The 23,970-nt window shown below is 43.1% G+C and overlaps 1 protein-coding gene across 7 annotated transcripts in view; it reads right to left on the bottom strand.

Moving 5' to 3' along the window:
* Positions 1-23,970, bottom strand: part of TYW3 (tRNA-yW synthesizing protein 3 homolog) — a 134,420-nt gene that overhangs the window by 26,361 nt on the left and 84,089 nt on the right. For all 7 annotated transcript variants that reach the window (XM_075615794.1, XM_075615797.1, XM_075615793.1 and 4 more), the window contains exon 12: positions 5,060-5,114. The gene's annotated coding sequence lies outside the window, so the exon portion shown is untranslated. The remainder of the gene's footprint in view (positions 1-5,059; positions 5,115-23,970) is intronic.

Below are 23,970 nucleotides of genomic sequence, written 5' to 3' on the forward strand. Positions count from 1 at the left end.
GTTTTAAAATGAAAGGTGACCGGCAACAGCTACGTCTGGACTTCAGACCTCCAGGCCTCTCCTCCGCTCCGTAACCGGAAGTGCGTCGCACCGAGCGACTCGGCGGCTCTCCTGGAAGTGTCCGTCACGCTGTATCCAGAAATCACACTCACAAGGGGCAGATGAAATCGCCAAGTGTCCACTCTCGGAACTGAACGGCTCCCGCAGTATTTACAAATCCTCTGCCACTCTCAACTGCTTACTAACAAATCGGCCGATTAGACACCTACCCTTGAGCCATCTCTTTCTCAGTAATGAACTTAATCATAAAGTGACTTTTTCCACAATGATATTGTTATGTGAAGCAAACTTGGGAGATTTTTGGATTCACAAAACATATGAAACTTTGTAAAAAAAATAAAAAAAAATAAAAGACAAAAAAAAAAAAAAACTTCCAACTTTCCAACTTGTGTGAATAGTTTGTCAAAAAAAGTTTGGCGAATATTGGCAGACAGTGGGGGACGGGGAGGGGGGGGTGAGGGGTAGGGAGGGAAGAATCCTGCTCAGCTCAAAATAGACTTTCTAGGGAGGTGCTATCAGGGTGAAACTTAGCGTATAGGAGGAGAGAGAAAGAACCCTATGTGATGCACTCAGCCCTACTAATAAAAATAATAAACTTTTATTTATTGAAAATTGCAAACATAACAAATATATTTAAAACCTAAAAAGTGTACTGTGCAGTTCTGATGTGCATTCACTCTGAATGACCAGATAATGTCATAACTCGTGTGATGCACAGTAGATAAGAGAGACTGTAGATTCTCACAATGCTAGTGTGTGAATATAGTGGATGCACAATGTATATGACCCTGTGGGGGAAACAACTGATGTGCACTCTACACAGGTGTTATAATACACAGGCACTGGGAGCATTAGTAATGCATTGGTGATACAACTCTGTGTTACAAGGCTGCAGGCAGGTGCATAATACTGCTGCATACACAGGGAGCCAAATGCAAACCCAGATAGGGAGAAGACCCCCATGATGACAAATCAATGGGAGCGCTGCTAGGAGGTGGGTGCAGGTAAGTATACCCCGTTATTAACCTCATTAGAGTATACCAGACTAATAGCCAGGACTCACACTTATGTCAGCTCCTTCCAGAGGGGGGGTGGGAGAGATGTTGTCACAACCCTGCTGTATATATACTCAGGGCTAGCCAGTGCCAGCAGAGGCTCTCATGTACCTAGTCTCTAGCTAGTGGGATCCACATCTGTGGCCCACATCAAAGTTTAAAGCTAATCTACAGGACATGAACAAACTCCTATGAGTTTGACACTGCAGCAGTGCAACCGGCGTCGCTATGACGTCATCCCGACGCGCGTTTCGTTCCAGCACGGGAACTTCTTCCGGGGAGGGAGGGCGCCCTGCACAGACCTGCTTTTTATACCCTGCTGTTGCCATGGAGCGCTGGTAACACACTTAGAGGAAAGCTCCTATTTTACCTAATGTTGTCAGCGCGGCCCCTGGTATCAGTTGTGCAAATAAGGTCTGTGACAAGGGTAAAATATTGGCAGATACTGACAAATGTTGTGAATATTTGCGGAAATAAACCGAGAAGTACTCATGTTTTACCCTGTGAATTAACAAGCAGCTTTTGCTTCAACATTTCACCCATTTGCAAATTTCTTTAAAGAATCACAGCAATATTTGCCGCAGGACAGGTTCACACATCTCTAGATACTGTACTTGTACCTGAATACCCAAGGGGTTTGACTTCGATCCAGGCAAAATAGTCATAATGGCCGATTGGGGTACGGCAGGGGTTCTCAACGCCAGTCCTCAAGACCCCCACATCAGGTAAGGTTTTCTGGATATCCCTGCTTCAGCACAGGTGGTGCAGTCTTCGGCTGAGCCACTGATTAAGCCACCTGTGCTGAAGCAGGGATATCCTGAAAACCTGACCTGTTGGGGGGTCTTGAGCACCCCTGGGGTATGGGCTCTGTCCTCTCACTTGTCTGTATGTGTTTATAGTTTGATGTTTACAACAAAGTAAAGTGGTGTCTGGGCTGTGCCTTACTTGTCATCCTAAATTAAGTTACTTGTGGTTATTTCATATGGGTTTGTGGCTTTTTAGGGAACTAAGATTAAGGGACCTGATAACTGGAGTTCTATGAAAGGAATAATAGTTTAACGGGTTATTTGTCTTTTTTGCTCGCTATTTTCATCTCGTGTTATAATCGGACCTTGGGCTAGTAGTTCTGGAAACATTACAGAGATTTTCACAAAATCGGGAAACTTTTTCCTTGACCTACAACAAATATAAGTGTGATCTGAATACAATGAAATCATTTTTATGTAAATAATCCAATTGATTAATATATCAAATTTTGGAAAACTGTGCACATGTAAATAATGACTACAAAATGTTTTAATTTCTTTTTCGTCACTTTTTGATTCCGTTTTATAACACTGTACCCGCATTGTAGTTTCCTTAAGCATAGCAACATATTAATAATATATTTAATGTTTGTAAGTTTAAGTCACATATATCGGAAAAACTACATTGAATTACAAAATCGAAAAAATTGCAAGGTGATATTTAACCTAATCTTCATGTTTTGTATTTCTGTCCTATTTCATGTCTTACGTTTTTATTTGAGTCTTGTAGCATTCCAATATTTACTTAAGGAAACGTATATTCTCAATGGTCTGAGTGTCCTACTTTTAGCAAAATAGAAATCTCCCAAAACACACACATGATATTTCTCTTGGGACTTTAATGGGTTTAGTCTGTAGGATTTCCTTCCCAGTGACATTATCAGAAGAAATTACCCTGTATCATTACGAGTGGTCAATGAGCTTTGACAGCACTCTTTCCCCTCTTTCCTCGTACAAAAGGGTTGCACGCGATTCTCTGAAACAGGAAAGTGTTGTCTAGACGTGATCCTTTGAAGTTTGTTCTACCTCCATCCTCCAGATCAGTGAGTTGCAATCTTTGTACTTTCCACTGTGAGTACTCTGGGGTTGTTGGTGTTGTACAGTACCTATTATAAGTATTTACTGTACTACTCGGCACTCAGGGAAAGGAAACTACTGTATGGATGTGGAATTTCTCTGTAATGAACTCCGTTTCAAAACATGGGTGGCCTCTGCTTGAGGTTTCACTCAATCAGAATGGAATTATGCAAAATGTAGGGAGCTAAGGTTTCAGGGAATGACTCCTAATGGTATGTACAACTTGCAATGGCTTTTAGGGAGAGAAACACAAACATACAGGCTATCAGGAAAATGGCATATCGAATTGTGGAATTAGTAACTAGTCGTTATGTATAGTGTACGCGGGATGTTATTAAGGACATTTTATGTTTGGTGCATCTTTTTGCCAGTAGTGTGGGACATTTTCCCAACCCTAAGAACAGATACATAAAAACTCGGTTTTAATTGATGCCATCCTTGCAGGGACCAGGAGCAGCAATCAATTGAAGTATAAATAAGTCCCTTCAAAAAGGAAAACAAAAAAATATTCTCTGTTGTCCATTTGCACAAAATATAAAGAGACACATTTGCTAAGAGGTGCTAAGCCGTAAGGCACCTTAGAACGCATTCACGTGAATGGGATATAACCTGCTCTATGGCTTAGCACTGCTTAATAAATACGTCCCATAACATCATATGGTGCCTGCCACAGCTCTGGGTGAATACTATAAGATTTAGTGTTATCCAGTTCAGAATAATATCATTGGTGATAGAACATAGCGTTCTTGTTGCTTATTATTAACAAATGTCACCGTGCTCTTTCATATTTCATGGAAAAAGCACACGCTATTTGTTCAGGGGACCTACATTGTCTGTCACTATTAATATTTTAAAATGTTCAATAGTATCTAGGTTCAGTAACTCAGGGGTTCCCAACTCCAGTCCGCAAGCCCCCCCAACAGGTCAAGGTTTCCGGCTATTCCATCTTCCAGCCAGGGATCTTGTGTGCCTATCATAATGGCAGTGTTTAAATAGCCCAGGATACGCGGGCCAATAGGAAGCTGTGACATCATCCGTGGTGGCTTCCTATTGGCCCGCATAACCTGGACATCTAAACTTCACAGAGATACCACTCTGGAAGCAGGAGGTCCCGAGCTGAAATGAATGGGGTTCAGCTTCAGAGACCCCCTGCTTCAAACCTGTAACAAAACAAACACATTTTGGGGCATTTTCATCCAGCAACTATGCCATAAAGTATTTACTCCAATTTACCCCATCTGCCCCAGCTTGCACCTTGGGGAGAGTCAGTAGGAGGAGTTGGGACGAGTTATACGGTGCACAGATTATAATGAGATGAATCATATTCTGCATCTCTGTCCCAGCTTGCACCTTGGAGAGAGTCATTAGGAGGAGTTGGGCGGAGTTACATGATGCACAGATTATAATGAGATGTATCACATTCTGCGTCTCTGCCCCAGCTTGCACCTTGGGGGAGTGTCAGTAGGAGGAGTTGGGAGGAGTTACATGGTGTACACATTATAATGAGATGTATCACATTCTGCGTCTCTGTGGCCATTCTTTCTTCCTTTAATTTGCCCCTAAAAACCCCTCTATATCTGAAGTGGCGTACATTTAAAATTCTACACCAGATGTAAGAAACTGTCATTATATATGCCCCAGCTCTGCTCTAAAAAATGGAGACATCCGTCAAGACACAAAGACCACAATGCTATTTGATGTTTTCACATGGCAACAGTGCAAGGGTTAATTATGGCTCTTCTGTAATTGAAGTCAATTGTTAACACACGTTTACTGTACATTTAGATCTTTTAATAAGTAACTAACTACCTTCATGTTCATGCACTTGCCTTAATGCTCAAACTGATACTGTGAAAGGTTATTTTCAAATATGTCATCAATGTAATTGTTGTATCTTACTGCATGGAAAGTAGTAATGAATTCAAGGAGTTCTATGCATGGGACAGCTTTGAACAAAGATGAATTCAATTTTAATTCTCAACCTCTGTAGTAATGTTATTGGGCCTCCAAGTTTTGTGCAGTTAGAGGAAATGCTCCATGTAAAACTCATACACTTCATACCTTCATCTGGTAGTGATTTGTCATTCGCCATGTTTTGGGCTTTTTGCCAGGGCATCTGCTGCCAAAAACGAAGAGAGACAAGGGAATAAAATGATTATCAGGAAGAGACTCGGAAATTTAGTGAATGAAACAAACTGAGAACAGCTCAAACTAAGGTTACAGTATAGTATATACTCAGAATCAGCACAGTGGGAGGTAAAGTCCTTAGGGAATAAATCCAGATCCCACTTGACATTTGAATGCTATTTTAAAGTGTATTTAATTAATTGGACCACCAGGACTTGGGTTCTAATATTTCTTTTGGGGGGAGAAAATATCACACATTAGTATTATTGCTACAGATAGTAAAATCACCATTTCTAGGTGTACGTAAATGATACAAATATGTATTAGTAATTATTCATTCTTCAAAAAAACGAACTCATAACAATGTTATTACATGATATTTCAAAAAGTATGCTGAAAGTCTCTGAAATTGTTTATTCCGTGCTGTGAGGTCCTTCGATTTAAGTATTGCGTGTTTCTAAAGTATTTAAATTGCAAATGGTTGGTAATTATAGAGTGGAATTAAACATTTTTTTGTGTGTGGCATATGAAAAAAATATATACTTGTTTATTTTCCACAGTGAACTCATATTTCTGTCTGAAAGGGAAAAAAAAGGATAAGGGTAAATGCACTATAAATACTAATATAAAAAGTGTACCTAATAAAAATGAATTACAACACTCATAAGCAATAGTAAAACATGGCTTACATCAAAGGGGAAAAAATCCAACCTTTTCTTAACATTCCCCTGAAACTGCAAAAGAGCTATAACTGCCCGATGCCAGAAAGCAGGTGATAAAATCCTCATTTTTGTATATGGGATTTTATTAGGTCTGTAAAAAAAGTGAGACTGTGCCCAGAAATGTCACATTTGAAGAGCTAAAGATTTAACACAGGGGGGTTCTCAACTCCCGTCCTCAAGACCCCATCAACAGGTCAGGTTTTCAGGATATTGCTGATTCAGCCCAGGTGGCTCAGTGGAAGACTGAGCCACTGATTGAGCCACTTGTGCTGAAGCAGGGATATCCTGAAAACCTGACCCATTGGGGGGGTTTGAGGACTGGTGTTGAGAACCCCTGAATGAAGCCGGAATAACTGCATTATCTCACTTGCATACTTCTGAGATTTGTATTGCCCATTGCAATTTGGCGGTGCATCCCTACTTGTGGGTTTGGCAGATAGAAAAAGAAAAAACAAACGCCATAGAATTAAACAATGAGAATTTTTGTTGGCGTACAATTCAATACGAATGATTTGAGAAGTAAACACGATACATTTTCATTTTATAGCACGATGCGAAGTAGTCCCAAAATGTATCATTGTACAGACCTACTGTAGGTCTGACTTGGCCCCACTGTCAACTGGAATATGTTGGGCCATTACAGCCACAGGTCACATCTTTACGTTGCAATCGCCAAACTGGAATCAACCAGAGCTCAAAAGGAAGGAGTAAGGTGATGCGTAAGACGGATGTGAATAATAAAAATAATAATGGGTGTTTCTTATATAGTTCTTATAATGTCCCTAGTATTGTATACAGCATTCTGCAGGCACATTAAGCCCCTGTGCTAAAGAGCTTACAGTCTGATATTGGTGCATAAGGGAGCAAAAGTGACATGCCTAAGGTCACACAGAGAGCTGACACTGAGATTCAAACCAGGTCCACCCACTTCAAAGACAGTGACAAGGCAGTGACATTACCCCTGAGCCCGGACATCAACAATGCAAAAAGCCTAACAAGGGGCTACTTTGTGGCTGATGCAAAGAAAATGCTTCGTTCTGTCACTGTGAATGGTGGTGTGTTTATTTTTGTGTTCACTCTGGGGGAGGGATCAACTTTTACCCCCATTGTAAATGAACGTTTGCTGGAGATGCTGTCACTGAGGCCTCTGTGCGTGGTTTTACCCATCGGATTTGTATATACGTTTCTTTACTAATCCGTCTGTGTGTTTGGTAACCGGACATCCTGACTCAAAGCTCGCCCTAAACTCTTTACCGAAAATAAGCAGAGGAAGTGAGGGTGGGACGTTTCATTTTAGTATAAAAACGACATGGAATTGGATGAAGCTAAAGCAGCAAAAACATGTAGCACTGGGCAATTGTTATTTTGTATTTTTTTATTACTGGATTGAAGCCGGGGGTCTCTGGTAGTGAAGCCGGGGGTCTCTGGTAGTGAAGCCGGGGGTCTCTGGTAGAGAAGCCGGGGGTCTCTGGTAGAGAAGCTGGGGGTCTCTGGTAGAGAAGCCGGGGGTCTCTGGTAGTGAAGCCGGGGGTCTCTGGTAGAGAAGCCGGGGGTCTCTGGTAGAGAAGCCGGGGGTCTCTGGTAGAGAAGCCGGGGGTCTCTGGTAGTGAAGCCAGGGGTCTCTGGTAGTGAAGCCGGGGGTCTCTGGTAGAGAAGCCGGGGGTCTCTGGTAGTGAAGCCGGGGGTCTCTAGTAGAGATGAGCGAATCCACCCAAATTAGTTTCCTGGATTTTCTCGCTTTTTCCCCCAAAATCCGTTTCGCGGTGTAAAATCCACAAACGGTTTTGGTCGGCTTCAATATGTGCGGATTCATCAAAAACGGCTGTTGGATACGATCCGTGGACGGATTTGTAGAATCAAATACGCGGATTTAGACACTCGGCGGATTCGTAAGAAGGATCGGACTCTGCAAATCCGTCCCGGCTCGCCGAATCCGCGGAGGGTATTGTTAATAATAATAATAATAAAAATTCCGAGAATCGCCCTGAGACTGATCCGCTGCAATCCGGGGACCAAAGGAACCGACCGCGAGACCGAGCTGTGTTAATTTCAGCTCCGGGGACCCCCTGCTTCCTGGGATACTTACCTCCGCAGGAGAGACGGTGTCACCGTGGCGTTTAAATGTCATGGTCCCACGGGCCAACAGGAAGCTGCAAGTGACGACATCACAGCTCCCTATTGGCCCACGTGATTCGGATGTGATGACCGAGACTTTATAAAACTCACCCGTAAAATATAAACAATGAAATAGAGCACAAATGTAAACGGATCTAAAGCACTTTAAAGGAATTTTTTTTTCTCTCATCTAAACTGATTTTTTTAGATTAAATACGTGTTAAAATTTATAAAAATATAATCGTACTTAAAAACATTGCAGTTTATGTATTAAGGCAATTTTGGAGCAAAACCGGGGCAATTGCACTGTGCACCTATGTAGTAAGGCATTTTACTTCAATTTTGCCCCTTCGGCCATAGCTTGTACCTTGGGGAGAGTCAGTAGGAGGAGTTGGGGGAAGTTACATGGTGCACAGATTATAATGAGATGTATCACATTCTGCGTCTCTGCCCCAGCTTGTACCTTGGGGAGAGTCAGTAGGAGGAGTTGGGGGGAGTTACATGGGGCACAGATTATAATGAGATGCATCACATTCTGCGTCTCTGCCCCAGCTTGCACCTTGGGGAGTCACTGTGCACCTATGTAGTAAGGCATTTTACTTCAATTTTGCCCCTTCGTCCATAGCTTGTACCTGGGGCAGAGTCAGTAGGAGTTGGGGGAGGGGAGGGGGCGGGGGGGGGGGGAGAGTTACACTGTGCACAGATTATAATGAGATGTATCACATTCTGCCCCAGCTGGCACCTTGGGGAGAGTCAGTAGGAAGAGTTGGGGGAAGTTACATGGGGCACAGATTATAATGAGATGCATCACATTCTGCGTTTCTGTCCCAGCTTGCACCTTGGGGAGTCAGTAGGAAGAGTTGGGGGAAGTTACATGGGGCACAGATTATAATGAGATGCATCACATTCTGCGTCTCTGTCCCAGCTTGCACCTTGCCTCCCAAAATCCGAAGTGGGATAAATCTAACATACTGCATTATATGGCATGTAAGAAATTGTTCTTACATATACCGCAGCTTTGCTCTGAAATACGGAGCAGTGCGTCAAAACACATGTTTCTCCATGTTGATACATAGACCTTATGGTAGTGTAAAATTTTAATTGAAAGTCTCGTCAACGTGAAGTTCAATACTTCATGATGCAAATATTTAATAAATGTAATGGATGTTTTAATTATAATAGTGTCAACCCACATACAATAAACCCAACAGTGTCAAAGAGTTTACTTTGTTATTAGTCAGCAAAAATGTCAGTTTTCCATTACTTGGCAAATTATTCACAGCCCCCTCGTTATATTATCATGTCTAATTCCTTTATAGGAAGTATCATGAAGCCAATAGTGACCATTTATTACTTGTATGCAATTATATAGATCAGACCATTAGCCTCTATACGATATACTGTGTCGCTGCTTCCTAGAATGAGACTAGAATCGTCTCCAGCACAGGGCCTTCTTCCCATGTCTGTATGGCATACTGAGTGAGTGCCAGGATTTTGGATGAGTGAGTAGCAGAATGCGGAATACAGCAGTAGATGCAGCCACAGCCTCACCAGATTGAACTCAACTATGGCAATATTGCTAGAATTAACTGCATGCCACCCTAAAATTGTCTTATAAACATGATGAGCAGTACAGGTATTTCCCAAATTTGAACAACTCTCCCCTCGAACTTCTGCAGTTCAAATTAATTCGAACTGCTGATCGAATCTCTGTTCCAGAGCCAGACCAAAACCGAATCAAAACTGTGTTTTCCATTACCCGCTAGGAGAACAAGCAGTTGTTCAGCGTTTCTTCCCTGTAAAGACACCCCTCCATTCTCTTGTTGCTAGGGACGTGCTAACATTTCACCCGCATTAGTGTATATTGCAAATTGCTCCAACAAGTTTTCTGATTTCCTCCTCTCATCTTACTTTTGGTCGTTGTATTGGTCTTCTGATATCCTTTGCAATCCATTATTTTTATACCGATTTTCTAAATACATATATTTTATGGAAAATTTCATTGACAACCTTGCACATTTAGAGCACCACCTGGGGGTTACCCCCATTTTTCCCAATTGGACTATCCCCAGAAGGAGTAGATAAAGGGTAGATAAAGGGTGTGAATAGAGGATTTGTGGGGGTGCTTTTTATTGAGGGGTAAACAAGTTGTTCGGAGAGAGGTGTATAAATAATGGTGCAGTGCATGGGCGCTGGCAAGGTGGAGGGGAGGAGATATGAAGAAATGTGGATAGGAGGGGAGTGAGGAAGTTGGACAGAACAGAAAAGTTTACAAAGCAGTGAGAAAACAGTAAACAGAAAAAGCAATAGGGAGGAGGGCATAGTGAGATGCAGGAGGAGAGGGCATAGTGAGATGCAGGAGGAGAGGGCATAGTGAGATGCAGGAGGAGAGGGCATAGTGAGATGCAGGAGGAGAGGGCATAGTGAGATGCAGGTGGAGAGGGCATAGTGAGATGCAGGAGGAGAGACTTCCCAGGTATAGGAGGATAGGAAGAGAACAAAAGATCAGAGCATTAAAGCCAAGTCCAGGGTGAAGGCTGCTGGACACGCGCCTGGTGTCCTGGTGGTGCGTGCACAGCTTAAATACGTGATTTGTGGTCTGTAGGGAGCGATGGGAGTTGTGTGGGGGGCGTGGCCAAGACAGGGGGGCGGGGCCATGATGTCAGGCACACATTCTTCCCAACACTGCAAGAAGCCTTACAGTCTATTCACTTGAATTAGCTATCAGCAAGGTGTCTACATTGAGAATGATTAGAGATATATTACATTTCTTCTCCTCTGACTTGTCATCTTCCCTAAGATGTGACCTGCACGCTTGTAGAATTAACTGCCGTCTGTGACCGGGAGATACTCAAAGCTTTGACATATTCAATTGTTTGAAAATGCTACTCTGCCATTGGTCAACAGTAGCTGCGCTCCCATTGGTCCAAGGTATCTGCCCTCGTATTGCCTCCCAGCACAGCACATGACTGCGTCGCCGCACGGGAACACAATCGTGTTATATCCCCTGCTGGCTGACGCACCACAGCACTGCGTGAGCCAACACACAAAGAGACACTGGGGCCTGCCAGTATGGAGGTGAGTGATTGATGTGCGGAGCCAATCCACCAATCTGTCTCCATGTTCATTCCTGTTACTGTAACCATACTTACCAAATAATGCGTTGTCTTTCTGATGGGCACCAATCTTTGCACTGAAATCTCCAATAATGATCTTGAGGTGTTCATTTCCTTTGTTGTTAAGTTGGTTGATTTCATGGTAGACGTTTTTCACTTCATTGTTTGTGTGGCTCGATATTGGGGCAAACTCTTGGATTATTTGAAGCCTCTATCTCTGTCATCTGAATGACTATTCTTTTTGCTCTTTCCGATGAACTTTCATACTCCACTATTGTGACGGTAACTTTGTAACAGGCTATAATAATACACCAACAAAAATATATCTGGGTTGAACTGGACGAGGCTTAGATATGATAAAATATTATTTATTCCTTGAAAAAGGTGAACACAACAAGATATACAAATAACAAACAAAATATAGCACTTACTTAAAGGTTAGGACAAGAAAGCCATCAGGATACAGGATGGGCCATTTCTTCCATAATTCAGGTTCAGATGTAGACATCACGACAATACATGAAGATCATGAAGACCATGCATGAAGACATTTAAGTAAGGGGTGACTCTGGTTTAAATACAATTTCAACCCCCTCTCTTACAACCAAGGCGCCGAGCTGGCTAGAAAAATCTCTTTGAAGGAGATTTTGGCTTCCCTTGTAAGTGTGAAGACCGACACTTAAAAACACTCAGTCCCTTTGTTCCTGCCCTTAGTATAAACAATCAGGACAGTTAACTTTTGATCACTGGGCTATGCTAATTCCTCAGGTTGCCCTTCCTGCCCTATTTAGCATAGCAGATGGAGTCTGCATTTTTCAGAGCAGATCCAAAATCCCATATACACTTTAATACCTACACATATTAAAATACCCGGTTCTGGTAGGTCCAGTGGGTCCAAACTTTCCAGACCTTAATGCCGGAAGTGGTACACTATAGGGTCCAAGTTTCAGCCCGCTGCGACCTTCGGAACCGGAGTTATACAAATACCACATAAACCTTTTCATATTTTATTATAAAAATCTCCGCTAAAAAGAAATCTCAGCTTTTCACTAAATCCCCATTGAAAACAACGGGCTCCGCCGCCATGGGTTTCAATGGAGCAACTCCGCCGTTGTAGTCAATGGAGTTTCCCGCCATAGACTTTCAATGGAGAAACCGCCGCCATTGAAGTCTGAGAAAATCCACAAATCTTTACATTCGTTCACACTCCGTCTGGTTGGTCTGAGAGGGCTGGGAAGGGGAATGCATTAAAGCCGGAACCTTGGCTACATGCCACCCAAATCCCATCCCTCTGGTCATTCCAGAACCGGAGATATGGAATTACATTTTTCAGCATTTTACACTTAGTCGTTTTTACGCCACGTGGTTTTTCCCCATTGGAATCAATGGCCGGCGCGCCATAGACAATGCATGGCGCACGCCGCCATTAGATTCACTGGTGCGACCCTCCTTCTCCGCTTGACCCTTTACGGGGTCCCTCATTCCCGGACCCAGTGGGGGTCATGTGTGGGGGTCCCTAGGGGCTAGGGGTAAAAAGAATTTTATTCCCAGGTGCCCTAGAACCCAAGATTCCCACGCCAATTTTCTTTGAACTTGACCGAAGTGATTAAACTCTTTTCAAAGACATTGTATCCGCTTTTGCGGTCTGGATGGCTGCCAACCTGTTCCTCGAGGCCGGCGTTGAGGAATCTCAATTGAAGTCAATGAGCCCATTGACTTACAATGGGAAACCGCCGCTCCTCCTCTCGGACGCCACCTGCTGGTCGTCGCTGGAAAACAGGTCCAAAACCGCTACTTCTGCTATTGGAACGCATGGGGCTGCAATGGCGGCCTATGGAAGGCTGCAAAATGGAGCCTGAAAAGGCGGGAAAAGGGAACAAAGGGCTATAATCACTAAACTAACATTAACCCCTTCCCTCCCGCATCAACCCTAGTGTATGTGTGAGTGCAAACACCAGGATAACACAATACATTTATACAGGGGAATAAACATTTGGATACTGAAGCAAGGCAAAAACACATTACTGGACCTCAGTCCAGTTAACCCCTTGCTTCCCAGGTGAGAGTAGAGGGTGGCCAAATGGGGTGTAACCCCTTCAATCCCGGGCCAAACCCCCTCTATCATGACAACTATGCTGTTACTCCATCTCTTGATAATGATAAAGCTTACTCCACTGATTCTTCCATTATCTGTACCTCTGAAATATAATGTCTGCTTTTGAGCTCAATGAGGCCTCCATCTTTTATTTTTACTTCACTAAATCCAACAATAATCCATTTAATCTTTCCAAAGTTATCTTCCAGTTCTTACAGCGCTGCTTCCCTGGAGAGAGAGTTCAGCATTTGTAGGTAGGCAGATTGAGATTTGAATGACAGCTTTTGTTTAACCTTCAGGGATTCTTGGCACCCTCTGCCTCCATGTCTTCTTCCTGAACACTTTCAAGCCCCTGGACAATCCAGCCTACCGAGAATGGGTGCCATTGTTTTTCTTTGTATTCCATATTTGGGGGTTGAGACCTTACTTGCCATGCCAGGCTTCATTTGCATGTTGGCAAGTACCTTTCCAACTGCAGCTGGGCATATTATTTAAGCTTTCATAGTATGTCTGAACCAGGACTGGCTTGATAAATTGATTGCCGGGGGCAGAGCGCAGGGCCTCTGTAACTCTCTTACCTTCTCTGGTGGCATCTCGTGCATGGTCCTGTCATCATGGCTCCGCGATGTCCAATGGCTTGCGTTGCAATGACAATGGAACATCACGTGACGTCACAATGCAATGTGGTGTTACGTTGCCATAACAATGCGATGCCCTGTGGCGCCATGTTGCCATGACAATGTGATGCCTCATGTGTACCGTTGTCATGGCAACAAGACACCATTTGACGTCACGGAGGCATGATGACTGGACTATGCAGAGGGAGATGCCGGGAAGAGCAGATGCTGCCAGAGAAGGAAAGAGCCGAGACTCCGCACATGTCCCTGAACTTAGCCCGGCAAACATCCCATTTGGCCCTGGTTTAAACCTACCGGCACAAGTGCCACTCATACACCTTCTTGAACACCTGTTGTCACCTTCCCACTGCTAGTGAGTAGTGAGGTAGTGAGGTAAGGTTTTGAGGGAAGGATAGATAGACGATAGATATACTAACTAAAGTACCCGGATTCGCACAGGTTGCAGTACTCTGGAGTCATCTTTTCCATTGCAGACATGAAACTGTGAGTCAGTCAATAATGGCGCCCTCTATAATCCGATCAATAATACTACATTCCAGTGAGTCTGGCTGTACCCCCAACTTCTACTCACTGAGACTCCCACCCCAAACCCCACTCACTGAGACTCCCAACCCAAACCCCACTCACTGAGACTCCCACCCCAAACCCCACTCACTGAGACTCTCACCCCAAACCCCACTCACTGAGACTCCCACCCCAAACTCCACTCACTGAGACTCCCACCCCAAACCCCACTCACTGAGACTCCCATCCCAAACCCCACTCACTGAGACTCCCACACCAAATTATAGTGATATCCACCTTATTCACCAACACACTCCCTCAGAGATCTTCCCCCTCAGTAACACTCTTACACTTCCCCCACCCCCATTTATTTCCCTCCTCACTCTTCCTTCCCCTCTCACTCTCCCCCCTCCCTCTCTTACAACCCACTCCCTCTCTCACACCCCCGCCCACAGCTTATGCTCTCCCCCTAGGAAATATCCGGAAGGCCACCAGTTCAGCATGGTAACAAAACACATACCTCTCTGCAAAACAAAGACCAATCAGTGGCCTCACAACAAGAAACCGACCAATCAGTGGCCTCACGGAGAGGGAACAACCAAAGGCGGAGCAGTTAAAAACAGGAGAAAATGAATAAATAACCCCAGGTGCACCCCCATAGGTTCCTTTTAGTATGCATGCAAAGTTTCAGGTGTCTAGGTTTCATGGTCTTGGAGCTACGGCCCTGACAGACAGACACACACAGGCTCTTTTTTTTGTGTATGCGCATGCGCGCGCGCAGAGAGATATTGTCATCTAACCAGTGACTTTCTACTGATATTCTCTTCAATACTAGTATACCAGTCAATCAGTTCCAGTTGGGTTAACCGTGTTAGTTAGGTCACTATATATGTATAATCACCTGACTCTACTCTCTCCTAGTATACTAATCAATCAGTTTCTAGTTGGGTTAACAGTGTTAGGTTACCTGTGTTGTGTGTATATAGGTTGGCACAGAGACATCTCCATCTGACCTGTCTCTAATCTCTACTGGTATACCAGCCAATCAGTTCCAGTTGGGTTAACACCTTAGCTCATCTGTTAGGTATATTATAGCTAGGTTATTTTAAGTTGTACAGTTATATTATTTTAATTTCCCAATAGTTTTTATGATTTTATATTTATTGTAAGCATTATGTTACTTTAGCATTTTCTGGCTTATTTTGAGTTTTAGTGAAAGTATCCATCCTTACTAAACACAGTATTAAAGCATTTAGGCATTCTCCTGCCTACCAGTTATCTCATTCACTCACTGTGTCTCTTACTGCCTTTCTAATTGTAACACAGAGACAGTGAATATTTCCCTGTCACATATGGCAACTCCCTGACCTTTCAAGCCAATAGTATCAACATTATATCTGTGATCTGTTTTTCATTCTGTAGGGGCTCATGCATGTAATTAATTGATTTTTGCTAAGGTTCCTTATTTTGGAGTGAAAATCTTAGCAGGGATAAGAAGCAAAAGGTGACAGAATGTGAGTGCTCGTTTACATGACATTACCCAGAACCCCTTGCTGCAGTGGAAGAATTGTATGCTGGGACATAAATGGTGAAAGGCAGGGGTGCAGACATGTCTGAAACGTGTGAATATGCTCACATGTGATGTTTGTATTTGCTGCTCTCATAGACACTCATTAAAATGCCTGCAACCTACCTTCTTTACTTAGCACACCACTGCTAAGAATGGTATAATATTCTGTGCTCTGACAATATTAATACATACTACCCAGCATTTGGCTAGAATATTAAAATGTGGACTTCTGTCCTTATAAGCTTGTAGAGCGCCTGCCAAATCTTTGCATGCTAGACAATGTTTACACAGCTTTCAAGAAAAAAGGAACTTTAGCCCACGATCAACAGAAGTGTTGAGAAGAAATGCACAGGTAGTTCTTTCCATTCACACTCTTAGTGTACATAGGGGAGCTAATCTGTTTTGCGGTTCAATGATATATAGAATTGTTGACAGCTGAAGATAATCTTATAAATACATGATTTCCCTAACTTCATAAAGTAAAACTCATCAAATGGTTGATCTGTATTTGTTCTTGACATGTTCCTAACAATGAAATGGTGGGTAGCTTAGTGCTGTAACAACAGTCTTCAGTGGACCTAAAGGAAGCCAAGAGACGTACAGTACTCCAAGCAATAATACATTGCTACACCCATTTATCATTCTGACACACAGAAATGGTAAGAAATGTGACTTTTTCACAGTACTCTCAAAAAAGCCAATAGTTGTAGAAGCACGCATGAGTAGGACTACAAATGGGCCTTTCAAATACACAAGCGTCATGGCTAAGTTACACTTAAAAACAAAACATTGTCATATGGTGTGCAGATCATACCGTTTTCTTTATTCAATGAAGACATCAATCATTTGCATTTAGTTTTATACAATATAATGCACATTTTCTTTTTCTAGTGTCACCTTTTGTTTGCCAAAACACTAAAATAAACACGACACTGCCATGTGCTTGTTAGAATAACTGCTCATATTTTCATCTTGCCTGAATGTACCTCTGGCATTCAGATTTCCAACTAGCATTGTTTGTAAAAGCTTGCGTACTCGTTTTCATTGTGCTAAATTACTTTCCCTTTATGCCTATTTCTCCTGTTCCTTAATTTAGTTTTACTGTGAGTACTTTGCCATTTCTATTGTATGTCAGCAGGGTTAGTAGGTGGCAGTTAGAGTTGATAGACAAAAAGGGATGAAAGGAAACCAGTAGGCGTAATGGGAATCTGTGGTTCAGTGTAGACCGGTATTTATATTTATAAGAGTATTGTTCTTTGCAAAAATGAGGTGTGTGAATAAAATAAAAAGTACGGCTTCTCTTCAATCATACAAACTTTGTCCTCCAAGCCTATTTTGCACCTTTAACTCCCTTCTCTGCCCAACTACCCCCGCACCCTCTTCTACTTCACAGACAAGATGAAGTCAATCAACCGACATCTCTTCATGTAAAGCACCACACGTACCATCTATCTCCCCTCACCCACCTATCGCCCCTCGCCCACCAATTTCCCCTCGCCCACCTGTCTCCCCTCACCCACCTATCTCCCCTCGCACACCTATCTCCACTCACACACCTATCTCCCCTCGCACAACAAAAGCCACTCTCAGCTCATTCTCCCCTGTGACCGAGCTCACCCTACATCCTGCCCACTTTATCTTATTCCCTCACATCTCCTCCGCACTCTCTCTGGCACACTAAGCCCCCCCCCCCCTAACTCACCTTTTTAACTTCTCTCGCCTCTGGCACATTCCCAAACATGCACTTATCATGCCCATTCTCAAGAAACCCCCAGTTGACTCCTCTTCTCCCATTTTACTCCAAGCTACTTGAGCAACTGGCATACACCCGCCTGACTCACTTTCCAACACCCTGCTTGACTCTTTAAAATCTGGTTTCCATCCTCTATAATGCACCAAGACAGCACTAACAAAAGTGACCAATGATCTTCTTACAGCTAAATCTAGGGGTCATGTCTCCATACTAATTCTCCAGGATCTCTCTGCTGCCTTCAAAACTGTTGATCACCCCGTTCTCCTCAACATTCTCAACTCCATTTGTCTCTTTGACGCAGCCTCCTCCTGGCTCACGTCCTACCTTTCCAACCGCTCCTTCAGTGTTTCCTTCTCCGGTGTCTCCTCCTCTTCACTCCCTCTCTCTGTTGGAGTCCCACAAGGCTCTGTTCTTGGCCCTCTGCTCTTTTCACTCCACACCTCTTCTCTTGGTGAACTAATACAATCTATTGGCTTTCAGTATTGTCTTTATGCCTATGGCATCCAAATCTCTCTCTCCTCCCCTGACCTCTCCCCCTCTCTCCTGTCGCGTCTCCAACCGTCTCTCTGGAATCTCCTCCTGAAGCTAAAACAGAATTAATATTCTTTTCCCCTTCCACCGCTACACAAACACTCTCCTCTACTGTCAATAACACCCCAATCTCAACAACACCTCAAGCTCGCTGTCTAGGGTTCATCTTGACTCTGATCTCTCCTTCATTCATTCCCTCACCGTCATGCCATCTCCACCTCCGAAAAAATCATAATGCAACTAAACTCCTAATCCACTCACTCATCATGTTCCGCCTCAATTACTGCAATCTTCTCTTAGTTGGCATTCCCCTTGTCCACTTCTCCCAACTCCAACCCATCCAAAATGCTGCCGTCTGACATATTTACCTCAATCACCGCTCCAATTCTACTGCTCCGCCACCAATATCCCTACACTGGCTTCCCATAGCTTCTAGAATTAAATGTAAAACCCTAGTAATGACTTACAAAGCTCTCAACAACACTGCCCCCCTTACATCTTAGCCATCATCCACAAATACATACTTAAACACCCCCCTACGTTCTGCCCACGACGTCCGCCTTTGCTCCCACGTTATTACCTTCTCTCACTCCCGCCTGCAAGACTTTTCCCGTGCTGCCCCCTCTCTTGAATTCCGTACCACGCACCATCAGACTCTCCCCCAGCTTTCAGATGGTTAAAAACTCCCTGAAAACTCACCTTTTCAAGAAAAACCTATGCACCATACCTCTAACAGCCAACTCCCCTCCCCCTCTAACCCCATTAGGACCAGCTGCGTGGCTGGACCAATCTCTACCCTATATAAAATCCCCACCTCCAAAAAACCTTAATGGCTTCAGCTGTCAGACGGGGCGATATTCTAACCTGAGCCAGACCTTATCCTACAATGAGCAGCCACTTCACCTTCTGGTTTCAACATTGTTCTTCATTCACTCTAGATTGTAAACTCTCACGAGTCCTTGTTACCTTCTGTATCTGTTTGTGCATGTTTGTTCTCAGCTGTGTGTAATTGTGTAATTTTTTGTAATATACATAACTCTGTACCCCATCGTACCACGCCGTGGAATGTGTTGGCGCTTCACAAATAAACAGTCATAATACTGCAGAGATATTTTAGAAATATAATTTTTCGAAATTCAAAACTCCTCCTGTGGTTTGCCATATTTTTCACGGTATTAGATCTATTATGTTTATATTCCTTCTCAGGGATCTCAGTTATCTTTGTAAGAAGTTACTTGATACATATTTTTGTACGAAAAACCAATATGGCGTTACTATGTAGGAATCATGTAAAAGATTGACGACGTTTCAGGTGCATGTGGCCCTTCATCAGATAGATGCTCTCAATAGAAAATACAAATAGCGTTTTATATACATGCCGGCGACCTCCCCAAACGGAACCGACGTCATCAAACGTTCCGTCCTCCAGATATGTTGTGTCACGAACGGCACACCTGTGAGCACGTGGCTTCTAAATGTGACAATGGTTAATACACACATCTGTCTATCTGACCCAATTCTCCCGTCCCCCCCCCGATCATTGAAATGAGAAATATCTCACCTCAATCCGTCACAAATATCACCTAAAATCGTTGCCACCACCAAGGATACAAAAAATCTAAACGCTAGGGGGGTCCTTGGTTCCTGTTTACTAAGAAAAATATGTAATTTAACACAAAAATACAGGCGGAAGAAACTTACTCTTACGTCTCAACCTATTTGAGGAGCAATAGCTGCATCCTCAATGTCTATTTCTGACCTTTATGTATGTGTATCCCCTGAACTCCAGTTATTTCCCTCGTGTCATCAAAGTCTCCGTAAAGGTTAAATAAAGAGATGTTCAATTTAACAGAACGAATACACTTATAGAGATCTACTTCAGACTGTGCCACTGATTGAGCCACCTTTGCTGAAGCAGGGATATCCTTAAAACTTGACCTGACGGTAGCTCTTGAGGACTGGAGTTGGGTTCCCCCGGCCTAGACAGTGAATCTGTGTTTTTAGTGTGCCGTCTCTGATTCTCTCCTTGTCTTTGCCGATACTGGAGTGAAGCTGAAGGTAAAGTATACTTTTGTTCTTGATATGTCGAAGGAAAGGAGCACAGCATCCGCATCAGTGGATCAAAAATAGACAGGGCAACTCCAGATGTAGTAAAATCGTGTTTATTGCACAATCAGCTTAGCAATGAAGGTGTAGGAAACACACCAACATGTTTCATCCAACAGGACGTTATCAAAGTGTAAGGGAATAAGCATAAGCATACATTTTATAAGATAAAATGCGCGCCAAAAACGGCCTGAGAATGACATCATCAACATGCATCCCAAAGCAGGGTTGCATTGGTACTTTTGTTCTTGCTTTATTGTGATATCTGGGAGTTTGTCCTTAACATTTATATTCCTTCTCAGCAATATTATCTGTTTATTATTGGAAATCAGTGTTTTTGTGATGCTGTCTCACTCGAAAGCTCTCTCTCTCTCTCTCTATATATGAGTTTTAATATACTGAGCATCCTTTTTATAGCAGACTTTAGTACACTTCCCCAGCAGTGCAAGATCTTTGCAACTCAGCAGCTACAATGTATTCTTATATTAATGACTGAAGGATTGATTGAAAGTTAAAGGCAGCCATTTAGTGAACCCTGGGAAGCAGGATCTTTGCAGATCGATCACGGGAGATCGAATCGATCAGCAGCTTAGGTAATTAGTTTTCAATAAAGCTAATCAAAGGCTGCATGTATTGAAACAAACAAAACACAGTATATATATTAAAGTGCCGCTTGGATTGCCTCTTTAATGTAACTCCCTTTCCTCCAACAATGGATCAATTATGCTGATGATTGAAACAACTTCGCTCAAATATTCATATTATGAGCAAACACTAAGAATTATTTATTTCTCTTTTATTTTGGGGATGAGATAACTTTCATTTTAAGTGAATTTCTGCAACTACAGCAATGGGTATAAAAACAAGTAAAAAAAGAAGGAGAATGCCAATGTTTGTTTAAGTCGCATAATAGCTGTGAAACAGACAGCATGTAGGTGTTGACAGTAATCTTGGGAATTATGCACACAGTAAGGATAACAGGAAGGTGGTGAGACAAGCCTGGCCGTTTACCTGTGGATCTAACCTGAAACAGCTTATAACAGTTGTCTTCACTTCAGTGCCAATGTAAAGACAAGAAAAACAGAGTGAGAGAAGTTCTCAAAAGGCCTCCAGGTTGGACCTCAATGACATCACTGCTGGAGCTGTGAAAGCAGTTTCCTGAGTGAGTGACTTTCAGAAATGTGGAGTTTGCCCGAGGTACCGGCAGGTACTGCTTCACCCAAGTACTGAATGCGAGTGCAGTGTTCACACAGGCACATGCTATTCTGTATCTCACACATCAAGTCAATCTAACTGTCACAGTGAGTCTTGTAAGGAAAACTTCAGGATTTATGATGAAACCAGAGCTGATGCGTCGTGCTGCGAATAGCCGGAGTTTGTTGCTACAAATTAGCTTTTGTTTTCAATCATTATTTGATGTTTTGTTTGTGAGGAGACAATGAAGTAAATTCAATATTTTAACGTTCCGAGGTCATAAATAAAGGTGACATTTGTGACCCTGATCATTCCTGTACAAAATCAGCAGTGTGTGATTCTTACGTTTGTATAATCGAATATTGCAATCTGCAAATACTGTTTGTGTGAGAATGAAAATACTACTGCATGCATTCAAATAGTGCTTCCAAAATGATGAATGTGAAATTGACACATTATTCTAACATGTATGTATACAAAAAAGTGTTATACATAAGGAATATTAACAAAACTAGCTGTACCCGATATAACATATGCCGATCTAGCAGATCTTAAAGGTTATTAAACATTACTCTTTGTTTTCCCCCATCCCTGTAACACCTTGCTGTCTCTTGTCCCCTCCTCCCCACCTTACTCTCTCCTCTATCATGCCCTGCTGCTCTTTGCACTCCCTGCCTTACTCTTAGTGACACTACACTCCCCTTCTCATCTCTTTATTCATCTCCTTGCTGTCTCTCTGTTTCCTCCTCTTACTTACCTTGCTGTCCTCCCGTCTCTTTGCACTCCCTCCTTCCCCATGTGCACACTGCGCTCCATTCCTGCTGCATCATCATCCATCTATCTCCTCCTCTCCTTGCTGTCTCTCTCTGTTTCCTCCCCTCCTTGTTCCTCTCCTTGTGGAGGCATTCCGGTTGTTGCTTAGCAACCCTGTAACAGCTGCCCCTTGTACGTAAACATACCTAAGATATATATATATATTTGTTGTTTTACTTATATTTTATTCTGTTTGTCTTTTCTGTGTTATTAATAAAATCCATTATTTTTTTCACAACATTCTATCTATCTGTAGACAGACAGACAGACAGACAGAGATATGTCTATTTCAGGCAAATAAGGCCCGGGCCATAGAGGGGTGAGGAGATCCGAGCCGTGCTGACGTTGAGGCTCGCCTGCTGAAATCTGCGCGATTTCATGCCCATGCAAGCGAGCGCGATCGGAGGCGGGGGGAGACTGAGGGAGGCGGGGCAGTGACGTCGCTGGGTCAATCGCCCGCGATGCACTGACGTCTACGTCACGGTGCCGACATCACGGCGCCGTGACGTTGACACTGCGGTGCTGTGATTGGAGGTTTTCAGCCGACAGCGCGCTGAAAAACAGCTTGGCGCTCGGCTGAAAACTCCAACTCGTCAGCACGCCTGCGGACGCTCGCGTGAGCCCCCTCTCAAGGCATCCTCATTGAGGATGCAGGGGCTCAGCGTGGAGCGTCCGCACGGCTCAGCGCGGCCTGTCCTTCTATGGACTCGGCCTAAGAAATCCAGATTTTTTTCGTCTCAATAAAACAATACAATTAACATGGATTTTATGGCAGAAAAGTAGAATTCCATTTTGTTTGCCAGAAGAAGTATACGTAATACATCCTATCTCAGGAAATGTAATATCTTAGTAAAATAAAATGAAGAGATCTATATATACATACAGTTGTTAAATAGAACTCATCGAAATGCAACAATGACTTTGTAAAGCTACCTGTATTTACAGTGTGATATACAAATCCCTCAAACCACACATATTTGTTCAATACATAAGCTTAAAATCAACAAACTGTGACTCAGAACTATGTGTAATATGTTGTACAATTAAACATGGTTCCAATGAGGAATGAATGGTCTTTCATGGATTATTATTGCCATGGTAATATATCAGGTTTGGGTGCAAAAAGAAATAAAAATTACGACGAACATTGTTTAACTCAGAGGTGGGCAACTCCCGTCCTCAAGGGCCACCAACAGGTCAGGTTTTCAGGATATCCCTGCGTCAGCACAGATGGTGCAGTCGAAGACTGAGCCATTGATTGAGCCATCTGTGCTGAAGCAGGGATTTCCTGAAAACCTGACCTGTTGGTGGCCCTTGAGGACTCCTGGTTTAACTGCTGCAGAGGGCCAGAACATATTACTTGGGAAGTGTGAACGAGTGTGAACCTCCCTTTAGACTTCCCTAACACGGTGGTATATTTGAACAGAGATGGAATCTGACCCACAACTGTGTCCCGGGAACAATAACCAAACTGCAACAGTAACACAAAAGAGACCCGTGAAAGGTAATCCATCATTTGCTCACAAAAGGTGTTTTTTGCTCTGTGTACTGAATTTTTTTCCACCAAATGTGCTCAGTGCTGTGTATAAGGCGTAAAACAAATAACCGCAAAGCATAAATCATCATCATAAGGGAGATTATTAGAAGAAACGGGGGAAGAACGCTTGTTGAGAGAAGAGTAAACATTT

Source organism: Ascaphus truei, chromosome 10, assembly GCF_040206685.1.
Source record: "Ascaphus truei isolate aAscTru1 chromosome 10, aAscTru1.hap1, whole genome shotgun sequence".
Lineage (NCBI taxonomy): Eukaryota > Metazoa > Chordata > Amphibia > Anura > Ascaphidae > Ascaphus > Ascaphus truei.